The 11851-nt window shown below is 39.6% G+C and overlaps 1 pseudogene; it reads right to left on the bottom strand.

Moving 5' to 3' along the window:
• Positions 1-6514: 6514 nt before the first annotated feature.
• Positions 6515-10634, bottom strand: LOC102839223 (annotated as a pseudogene).
• Between the last annotated feature and the right edge of the window lie 1217 nt (positions 10635-11851).

Here is an 11851-nt window from a genome sequence, read left to right as displayed (position 1 = left end):
TGTATCTCTTAAAATGGACCTCTTAAAATGACTGAACATCAACCATTTTTTCTTGGTACAGTGATTCTGTGTATCCTTTCCAATTTCTTTTGATGCTGTATGAATCATTCAATATTTTGTAGATAAATTCCTTCAATATTTCAAGTCAAGGCTTGAAGTTTTTCTTCAGTCCCTCAGCTAAACATGTTCTTCCCTTTTAATCTAACTCCTGATGTTTGCACAATTCATTATAATATTTAACTGTTTCTTCTCAAGCTTATTTGATCAAGCATGCAATCAAGATGTATTGATAATTACTGGTGATTGGAATGCAAAGATTGGAAACAAATAGGAAGGATTAGTCATTGGAAAGTATGGTCTTGGTGATAGAAACAATACTGGAGATTGCTTGTACAATTTTGTAAGACCAATGTCATGTTCATTACAAATACCTTTTTTAAACAGCATAAGAGATTACTATACACAAGGGCTTCACCAGATGGAATACACAGAAATCAAGTTGACTACATATGTGGAAAGATACAATGGAAAAGCTTAAAATCACCAATCAAAATAACGCCAGTGGCAGATTGTTTAACAGATCATAAATTTCTCATATAGAGTTCAGGCTGAAGCTGCAGAAAAATTAAAACAAGTCCACAAGAGCCAAAATATGACCTTGAATATATCCCACCTGAATTTTAGAGACCATCTCATAAACAAATTTGATGAATTAGGCACTAATGACTGGAGACCTGAAGAATTGTGGGATGACAACAAGAGCATAATATAGGAAGAAAGCAAAAGTTATTAAGAAGACAAGAAAGAAGAAAAAGACTAAATTGAATATCAGAAGAGACTCAGAAACTTGTTCTCCACCTAGAAATGCTAAAGCAAAGGAAGAAACGAGGAGATAAAAGAGCTGACTAGAAGGAAATAGTGCACAATATAAAGCAAGCTGCATGAAAATCTATAGGTTCTGTAGGTTCTATAAGAGTTGAAAACAGGAAAATTATTACTCATAAGTATATATGAGAAATTTCAAAAAAATTTAGAATTGAAATGATGACAGTTTTCTTGAAATATTCAGACAGAGAATAGGAATGATAAAGGTAGTCTTCTATGTAAGAAAGATGACCTAAGCCGTTGTATGTGTGTAGAGAGAGAGGCAGGAGATGGAGAGGAATGGTGATCAAAATAGATAAGAAAGCTTGAAAGAGATAGAGAGGGTTATTTCAGTTGTGTGTCAAGGAGTCAATTCTGACCCATTCTGGTCCTATAATACAGAGTAAAATTATAAAATTTCCCTTAGGCTTTCCTAGAAAGTAAACCTTTTACAGGTCTTTTCTCCCGTGGACTTTCCAGAGTTGGTGAATTTAAACCAATGGCATTCTGGTTTGCTGACTAGCTCTTAACCACTGGGACACCAAGGTTTGAGGGTTGGGACAGGGGTGATGATCTTAAACGGAAAGAATGTGTTGAAATTATGAAGACATGAAGCAAAATGTTTTAAAAGCAATATAGCAGTGTGATTCGTAGCTAATATGAGTTTTTAAATCCCTACTCTACTTTTGAGGGAGTGTTGTGGCTCTATACGATAAGCTCTAAACTAGGAACCACAAGGGTTGCAGTTCAAGCCCACCATCTGCTTTGTGGGAGAAAGATGATGGTTTTGCTCCCACAAACATGTTCAGCCTTGGAAACCCTATACGGGGTCACTATAACTTGGAACAGACATGACTGCATTTCACAACAACACCTCTACTCTTGAAAAAACCCTGGTGACACAGTGGTTAAGCACTTGAGGGATAACTAAAAAAGGTCAGTGGTCAAATCTACTAAATACAGTAGAAAAATGTAGCAATATGCTTTTGTAAAGATCTGTGGCCTTGAAAATCCTATGGAACAGACTACTTTGTCTTATAACTATAACAACAAAACACAAAATCCACTGCCATTGAGTGGATTTCTCCTCCTAGCAACCTTATAAAGAGTTTCCTGAGACTGTAGCTCTGGCAGTGTGGTGTATTACATGTTGGTTGCTAATTGCAAAGTCCGCAGCTCGAATCTAGTATGAATCCACCAGGGGAGGCTTTATAGTCTTGTAAAGATTTTTAGCCTTGGAAACTATATACAGAGTCATTATGAGTCAGAACTGACTCCCAGCACTCAGTTGCAGCAGCAAATCTTTACAGGAGCAGAAAACGTTATCTTTTTTTCTACAGAGCAGCTGGTGGATTTGAACTACAGATGGTGGTTAATAGTCCACTGCTTATGCTTCAGCTCTTTAATATGTTGTTGTTGTTGTTAAGTGTCATCCAGTAGGTTCTGACTCATAGTAATCCTGTATAGGGTTTCCAAGAAGCATGTGGTGAGTTTGAACTGCCAAATTTGTGGTTCAAACCAAGTTTGCGGTCCACTGCTTTATCCCACAGTGCCACACCAGGACTCCTTACTATAGGGTCACCATTTGTTAAGTACCGTGGAGTCGGTTCTGACTCATAGTGACCCTGCACAGGGTTTCCAAAGCTGCAAATCTTTATGGGAGCAGAAAGCTTCATCTTTCTCCCACAGAACAGTTGGTAGTTTCAAACTGCCTACCTTGAGGTTAGCAGCCCGATTCATAACCACTATGCTACCAGAGCTCCTTATAGGGTCACTATTAGTTGGATGAAAGTGGGGTTAATTTTGTTTTTTTGTTGTTGTTGTTGTTGTTTTTTTTTCATTAGTCTACTCTTGCAACTCAATGTAAAGAACACAAAAATCCTCACCACTGGACCAATAAACAACATTCTTATCAATGGAGAAGAGATTGAAGTTGTCAAAGACTTCATTCTTCTTGTATCAACTATCAACACTCGCGGAAGCAGCAGTCAAGAGATCAGACGACGTATTGCACTGGGCAAATCTGCTGCACCGGAACTTTTTAAAGTATTGAAGAGCAGAGATGTCAGCTTGAGGACTAAGGTGTGCCTGACCCAAGCCATTGTATTTTCAATAACCTCTTATGGATGTGAAAGCTGAACAGTGAATAAGGAAGATCGTAGAAGAATTGATGCCTTTGAGTTGTGGTGTTGGAAGAGAATACTGAAAGTGCCATGGACTGCCAAAAGAACCAATGGATCTGTTTTGGAAGAAGTACAACCAGAGTTCTCCTTGGAGGCCACAATGGCTAAGCTTCGTCTCTCATACTTTGGACACATTGTTTGGAGAGAACAGTCGCTGGAGAAGGATGTCATGCTGGGTAAGATGGAGGGTCAGAGAAAAAGAGGAAGACACCCAACGAGATGGATCAGCCAGGTGGCATCACTGATGGACTCAAGTATGGCGTCGGTAGTGAGGTTGGCCCAGGATCGGACATTGTTTCGTTCTGCTGTGCGTGGGGTCGCTATGAGTGGGTTCCGACTCGATGGCACCTGACAACAACAACTCTTGCTAGTTATTGCTAAGAGTAAGTTATTTAATCTCTGTCAATCTTAATTTTTATATTATTGTATTAAGAAAATATTAGTATCTACCTCTTAAAATCGTTTTGAGTAAATAATGAGATAAACATGTATGGTACCTAACTTTACAGTCAGTCCTACTTGGACCTCAGTAAATAATAGCTGAAACTTCCAGGATTCCAGGCAGAGAAGTAATGCTTTTAAAAGGGTCAGAAATAAACTACCCAAAAGGTTGCAGAGCAGGGAGCCATATTAGAGTTAATTTAGGCTGACATTAGAGTGCAGAATAAAGGAAAAAAGAATTTAAACTTTGATAGACTGCTGAGCTGGGTATTACATCAATTTAGGTTTGAAGAAGCACTGTATTAGTGGCAATAGAAATAAAAATGATAGGATAGATGAAAAGAGTTTCCAAGAAATGTGCACATCTTCCTGACTCAACAAATCTGCCTTGGCTCCTTGGAATTAAAAAGAAACTTTGGTTAATATTAATTTGAAATGGCAGGATGAATTATAAATAAAAGAAAATAAAAAGTAAATGGAAATAATGGCAGAAGTTTGAGTTTGAGGACAGAATCAAGTTTACAGATAATACAGAAATACAAGGTGAAGTCAAAAAATTGTCATAGTCTCTGAGTAAGAAGATCTCATTAGGAAAGAGCTTATGATATGACACTCAATCCAGCCAATGGTTATTGGATCCTAGGAAGTTGCAGATTCTCAACAATGAAATATACAATTATTTATTATCATTGATTATTGCTAATTTTCTCCATTATTTTCCATCCCTTTTTTTCATATTTTCTGGGTACACTCCTCTTTTGTCTAAAGTTTGGCATCATGACTATAAAGAGCTGACAGGTTGTTGTTGTTAGGTGCCATCAAGTCCATACGGTCTTGTTGTGACCCTATGCACAACTGAATGAACCACTGCCTGGGCCAACCTCACAATTGTTGCCATGCTTGAGCCCATTGATGCTGCCACTTTGCAAATCCATCTCACTGGGCATCGTCTTCTTTTTCTCTGACCCTCCACCTTACCAAATATGATATCCTTCTCCAGTGACTGGTCCCTCCTGACAATATATCCAAAGTATGAGAGACGAAATCTGGCCTTCCTGTCCTCCAAGGAGCACTCTGGCTATACTTACAGCACAGATCTGCCTTTTCTTTTGGCAGCCCATGGCACTTCCAATATTCTCATCCAACACCATAACTCAAATGCATCAATTATTATATGATCTTCCTTATTCACCGTCCAACTTTCACATACATATGGTTATTGAAAATTTCATGGCTTGGGTCAGGTGCACCTTAGTCCTCAAACTGATATCTTTACTCTTGAACACTTCTAAAAAGGCTGACGTAGACAGGTTTTTTATTAATTAGATATGGAAGGTATATATGATTTTCCCCAAAATTTTCTCATTTAAATATGCTATCAACTGATTTTTCATAGTAAAATCTACATGAGTCAAGTTAATGATGGCACTGGACATTTTATGACTCTTCTTTTAGCATTTATTTCAAAAAGTATTTTGTTTTATCAGCACATATTGCATTTTTATGATTTAGTCCTTATAAGGGTTCCTAGATGTCAATTGTGTGTTTATTTCTTTTCACTGACTTGTTGTTGTTAGATATGTACTGTGAAGCGGGTTCTGACTCATAAAGACCCTACGCTCAACAGAAAGAAACACTGCCTGGTCCTGAGCCAGCCTCACAATTGTTGTTATGATGTTTGAGCCCATTGTGCTGCCATTGTATCAAACTGTCTCCTTGGGGTTCATCGTTTCTTGCTGACACTCCACATAACCAAGCATGATGTCATTCTCTAGAGACTGATCCCTTCTAGTAACATGTCCAAAGTATGATTTAAATTGGCTTATTTTGTTAAATACTAGCACATTAAACAGCATTATGAAGTGAAATTTAATTTAATTTCAACTAGTTCCATAATCAGTGCTCATGGAAGCAGCAGCTAAGAAATAAAACAATATATTATATTGGGTAAATCTATTGCAAATGTCCTCTTTGAATTGTTAAAGAGGACTTTGAGGAATAAGGTGCACCTGAACCAACCCAAGACATTTTCAATCACATATGCATGTGAAAGCTGGACAATGCATAAGAAAGACCAGAGAAGAACTGATGCACTAGAATTAAGATGCTGAGAAGAATATTGAATATACCATGACTGCTAGAAGAACAAACAAATTTGCCTTGGAAATATAGCCAGAAAGATAGTGAGATTACATCTCATGGACTTTGGACATGTTATCAAGAGGGACAAGTCCTTAGAAAAGGACATTGTGCTTCATAAAGTAGAAGATCAGTGATAAAGAGTAAAACCCTCAACAAGATGGATTTACACAGTAGCTTCTATGATGGAATAGGAAGCCATTTGGCAGTTAACAACAACAATCTAGTGGATAGTGTTTCAAAAATAGAATCACTGAATTTCCAGGTTGAAATCTACACTACCCAGGTCTCTGAGCATCAAAGATTTATTATATTCCCTTATATTTTTCCTATCATTTTCTTGTTCTACACTGCATAATCAAACATGTTCTGTACTGTCTGATTCCTTTTAGACAAAGAATACTAGTGACAGAAGTAGAAAACAGTGGTAAAATCTGTTTTTTCCCTTGTCTTAGGTGTGCCTTCTGGAAGTGTTGGTATGTTATTATTGATGGTAAATTATTATTTATGCAGTTACAAGAGGAAGAAATAACAACCAAGATGATTAGCAGATGGTGTGCTTCAAAGTCTGTGCTATTGTTATTCCAATTTTAATGATTATTTCTTAGGCTCTGGGCCAGATAGAAAATCTGCAAGGTCATTTTTATTACTGAAATGATGAGGATCATAACCTGTCTGATTCAGTTAACTTTTGTCAACCTGTACCATGCACAGCCTATATTATGGTGTACCCTGAGTGGTATGCAACATATGCAAATGTGGACTCATTGTGGAAATGAGCCGTCTCTCTTATTAGTTCATCAGACAAGGTGTTTATGACGGTCCTCACACCTTTCATTTGGCACTTATGTGAGGTCTGATTGTTTTACAGATGGTGCAAATTTACTTTAAGCAGTGATTGTTACTTTAGTCACAGATTGATCTTCTGAAAACCTCCTAAATGAATGTGAGAAAAACAGTTTCTTGAGGTTTTAGTAAATGACATATAGGAACAGAATAAGTTCTTACATAGATAACATAAATGATATCCATTGTGCACACACATTATTTTTATTATTCAGGGAAACTATTTGGGTATTACTTACATAATTTATTAGTCAACATGTGTAGTCATGTAATTAGCTTATTAAAGTTGCATCTTTGCTAGTATTTTTAATTTTTCTGTCTTGGAAAAAAATGGCTTGATTTGAACTATGCATTACTTCACAATGGGATAAAATGATAATATGATCCTATTTCCAGATAGAATTTTTATAGTGTTCAATGTCAATAACAAGTAATTGATTTATGGTATGGATTTGTAGAGGGGAAAGATGAAGTGGTATAGACACTAATGATATAATTTATCAGAAATAACAAAAACAGGCTAAGATAATACAATCATTTGTCCACAATTCAAGACAAAAGTGAGTGACAAAAAGCTCAAACTTCATTTAAAATTTCATATAATTCAACATTAAACACTTGAAAGTACTCTAAAACTTTATAAAACCTTTATCTTAAGAAGATCATTAAAACAAATGTATCATTTTTTGATGTAATATTTTAGCCTTTCAATACACTTTGCCCATCTGCCAACAAGCTTTAGTATTTCTTTATTAAAAAAGATTTTAGGCTGAGCTATGAGCCATGAATGCACTGCTGTCTCTACTTCTTCATCAGAGGTGAATCTTTATTCTTGAACAGATGCTGTCAGTGGACCAAACAGCTGAACGTCTGATTAAGCAAGATCAAGACTATAGGTAGGAAGCTTTAACACCTCAAAAGGAAGTTTTTTCCAGAGTGCCAACAATGTCATCAGAGGATGTGCATTTTCATGCAAAATCACAATGTCATGAATAGCAGTTCTCAGCTTTTAATCTGAAGTTTAGGCTTCAGCTCTTCAGTGAGCATTCTACTGTGATAAGCACTGTTGATTGTTGAACATTTTTCCTGATATTGTTCAAATACTGATCCTTGAGAATTCCAGAAAACTTTAAGTATCAATTTTCCAGCGGATCATTGACTCTTTAATGTTTTCTACGTCAGTGAAAGAGGAGATTTCATTCCATACTCTGCAAATTACTTTCAGGCTCCTTATGGTGAATCCACGTCTTGTCACTAATAACAATTTTTTAAAAGAAAGTTTTACCTTTCTTGGAGTACCGGCCAGAATTTTGTTTGCAGATGTCCAAACTCTTCTGTTTATGCTCTTTCATGTGTTATTTTGGGACCCATCTTGCCCCAACTTTTCAAAATCCAAGTCTGTCATGGAGTATTTCACATGTTGAGAAATACTTATTTGAAAATCATTTGCCACATAATCCACTGTCACTCATCTATTTGACAGAATCATTTCACGTGCAAACTCAATGTCATCAACTGTGGACCTGGTTAAGCATTTTAATATAACCAGAGTGTCGATAATTTGTAACTCACCCTAGTACTACCTAGTACATTGTATTCTGTCAAATAGATGAGTGAAATGGATTATGTGGCAAATGATTTTCAAATCAGCCATGGCTCAACCTTTGAAATACTCCACGACAGACTTGGATTTTGAAAAGTTTGTGCAAGATACAAACTCACCCTAATACATATGCAAGGAGCTCTGGTAGGGTAGTGGTTATGAACCTCAAGGTCAGCAGTTTGAAACTACCAGCTGTTCTGTGGGAGAAACATGAGGCTTTCTGCTCCTGTAAAGATTTACAGCCTTGGAAACCCTGTGCAGGGTCACTATGAGTCGGAACTGACTCCACAATATTTAAAAATGCTCAAAACAATCAGTACATATGTAGCTTTATTTTTCTATTAAAAACAGAAAATCATGTAGATATGGTTCTCATTTATATGTTGTTAAGTGTTGTGGGGTCAATTGCAACTCATAGTAACCCTATATAGGGTTTCTGAGGAACAACTGGTGGGTTTGAACCACTGATTGTGTGATTAACAGTTGTTTGTTCTCCAGTGCTACATCAGGACTCCCATGTGTACTAAATAGCTTTGAAGCATGTAGTGAGCTAGTACATAGTAAGTCATTAAAAAAATAAAAAGCTTCTAGGATGGATACATGAATAAAAAAGAAGGGAAAAAAAGAGAGAAAGAAAGGAGGAAGGAAGGAATAAAAGAGAAGAAGAAGGAAGAGGGAGAAAATGGAGGAGGAGAACAGGAAGAAGAGGAAAAGGTATAAGAGGAAGAGGAGGTAGGGGGGTATATCGAGAGGGTATGGAAGGGAAGGAGGAGATGGCAGAGTGGGAGGAGAGAGGTGAAATAAAGAATGCCAATTACTGTGGCTACAGATTTTTAAACATTGTTTTTATATTAGGATAGCATGTGTTTGTATTTAAAGATTGTTTTTATATGAGAATATCATATGACTTATAGGAATCACCAGCTAATCCTTGGAAGCACTATACAGGGATGCTATGATGGCACTTAGCAAGAACAAGACATGTATCATACAACAAGAAGTATGGCACAGAATTGGAGAATATGGACTAAAATTAAAAGCTGACTATACATCTCTGGTTACTGACACTTCCATATAATAACTTATATTTTAATAATAAAATAGCAATCATTGAAAGAACATTTTTTTTTTTTTTTTCCCTCTCTCTGGCTTTATTTGGGACGAGGCAGGGGACTAGGTCTGCTGAGCCTGCACCAGCGCTCGCACCTGGCCAATCTGCCAGTCAACGCTGGAATGTGCTGTGCCACCCAGGGCGCCGTACTGCTCCATGCTGTGCCCATAGTCCCACACCTTGCTCACGTCACCTGTAAACAGGGGGCTGATAGTCTGTAGCTCCTGCAAGGTCAGCTGATTGAGGGCGACCCCTTGGTCTCAGCCATGAACACAGCTTTGCCGGAAGCCTCGTGGGCCTGGCTGAATGGCATCCCCTTGCGGACCAGGTAGTAGGCAAGGTCTGTGTCCAGCATGTCAGGGCTCAGCACCCGCGCCACGTTCTCACAGTGAATCTGAAGCATCGAGATGACACCAGTGGTCACCTACAACACAGCGCTTATGGTGTCTGCCACTTCAAACACAGCTTCCTTGTCCTTCTGTAAGTCCTTGTTGTAGGTGCTTGGAAGTCCCTTGAGGGTCCTCAGGAGGCCAGCACAGCGCCTGAACACTCGCCCCGCTTTGCTCCTGATCAGCTCCAGATTGTCTGGATGTTTCTTCTGGGGTATCAGACTGCTGCCGGTGCTGTAAGCATCCGAGAGCTGCACGAAACTGAATTCCTTGGTGCCGTAGAGGATGAGATCTGTGGCAATCCGGCTGAGTTGGGTCATGCACAGTGATGCCCAGAACAGGAACTCGGTCACAAAGTCTCGTTCACTGGTGGCATCCATACTATTGAGGGTAATGGCCCCAAAGTTCAGTTCTGTTCGGAGCAGCTCCCGGTCCATACCCAGAGGGTTGCCTGCAATGGCCTCGCTCCCCAGGGACAGGACATTGATGCATTTCTGCACCTCCAGCAGCCGAGTCACGAGTCAGCTCTGCCGCATGGCTGAGGATCCAGTGGCTCCAGCGGATGGGCTGGGCCATCTGAAGATGTGTGTAGCCTGGGAAAAGGACATCCCGTTCTGCTTCTGCCCGGTTCACCATGCTTCGGATGTGCTCCCGGAGGTGGGCAGCCAGTGCCAAGCAGGTCTGCCGCATCCACAACCTGAGGTCCATGACCACCTGGTCATTCCGGCTTTGTCCCGTATGCAGCTTCCCTGCAGTGTCACCGATGAGCTCCTTCAGCCACCGTTCATTGGCAGTGTGAATGTCTTTATCATTGGGGTGCAGTTTGAAGGTGCCCTGGGCCCATTCCTCAGCCACCTTGTCCAGGCCTTGCAGGATCCGGTCATCTCAGCCTTGGTGAGGAGCCCCACCTTCTGCAGGCCCCTGCTGTAGGCCTTGCTGCCTTGGATGTCCACCTCCCACAGGTTCCGGTCATAGGCGATGGACGAGTTGAACTCCATAATGGGGTCCACAGAGCCCACAAACCGGCTGCCCCAAAGCTTTCCACTCTCTGATGCCATGTTGGGGAGGTCCTCGTCGTCTGGCGCCTCGGTCCTCTGGATCTCCGCGGGCTGGGCAGTGGGCTGAACGAACATTTTGACCGCTCTGGAAAATTGTATGGTGCTTCCTCAAAAAGTTGGAAATAGAAATAGCTTATGATCCAGCAATTCCTCTACTTGGTATAGATCCATAAGAAGTATGAATCAGAACACAAGTAGGATATCCACATCAATGTTTATTGCAGCATTATTCAAAGTAGCAAAAAACTGGAGACAACCCAAGTGCCCATCAAAAGAAGAATGGATGTGCAAACTCTGGTGCATACACACTGTGATACTATGGTACCTTAAAGAATAATAATAAAGCTGCAAAATATGCAAAACAAGCATGAATCCTGAGGATATAATGCTTAGTGAAATTAGTAAGGCAAAAAAGGACAGATATCGCATAAGTCTATTATTATAAAAACTTAAGAAAAGATTTGAGGAGGGAGGAACCAGTAACTCACAAATCAGGGGATGGACATGTGATAACTCAGGGGATAGAGAGGGCAATGAATAAGAAGCTGGGGTGTAGAGGAACTATGGGGAAAGACTCTAGGAAGTATACATGATCACATCTATCCCTTCTGTACTTAGGGTTGATAGGGATGGGCAACTTAGACATTGTGCTTGGTGGGACTAAGACAAAAGCACTTTTTGGTGTACACATGTTGTTGTTGTTGTTAAGTGCCATCGAGTCGATTCCGACCCATAGCGACCCTGTACAGGGTTTCCAAGGGTATAAATCTTTACGGGAGTAGAAGGCCTCATCTTTCTCCCGCGGAGCAGCTGGTAGTTTCGAACCACTGACCTTAAGATTCGCAGCCCGATTCGTAACCACTACGCTACCAGAGTGTACACATACCACACTATAAATATATGTTCTTTTAGAAGTTCAAAGGTCACGTTGTTCCTGCCCTAAGTAAGGCATGCTACATTTCTCAGTCCATGGGCCAAAATCCACTATATTTATGTCTCTCTATACCATTGCCTCTGCCACCATCTCTGTTGTTACCACTTTTCCAGTCAGAATCCCTTGTTCCTCTGACGTTCTTCCATCTTGATGGTTTTATGGTTCCCTGTTCCTGTAATGACAGATTAACTGCTCTTTTAGTTGCATCTCTTCTATATTTATAGTTGTGACAATCGGCATTAAAGTTGAAAACAATTACTCACAATTGTATCATAATGTCTTA

This window comes from Chrysochloris asiatica, unplaced genomic scaffold (genome assembly GCF_000296735.1).
Source record: "Chrysochloris asiatica unplaced genomic scaffold, ChrAsi1.0 scaffold00112, whole genome shotgun sequence".
NCBI classification, from domain to species: domain Eukaryota; kingdom Metazoa; phylum Chordata; class Mammalia; order Afrosoricida; family Chrysochloridae; genus Chrysochloris; species Chrysochloris asiatica.
Note: the sequence above shows the minus strand (reverse complement) of the source record. Positions and strands in the feature narration are given on the sequence as shown.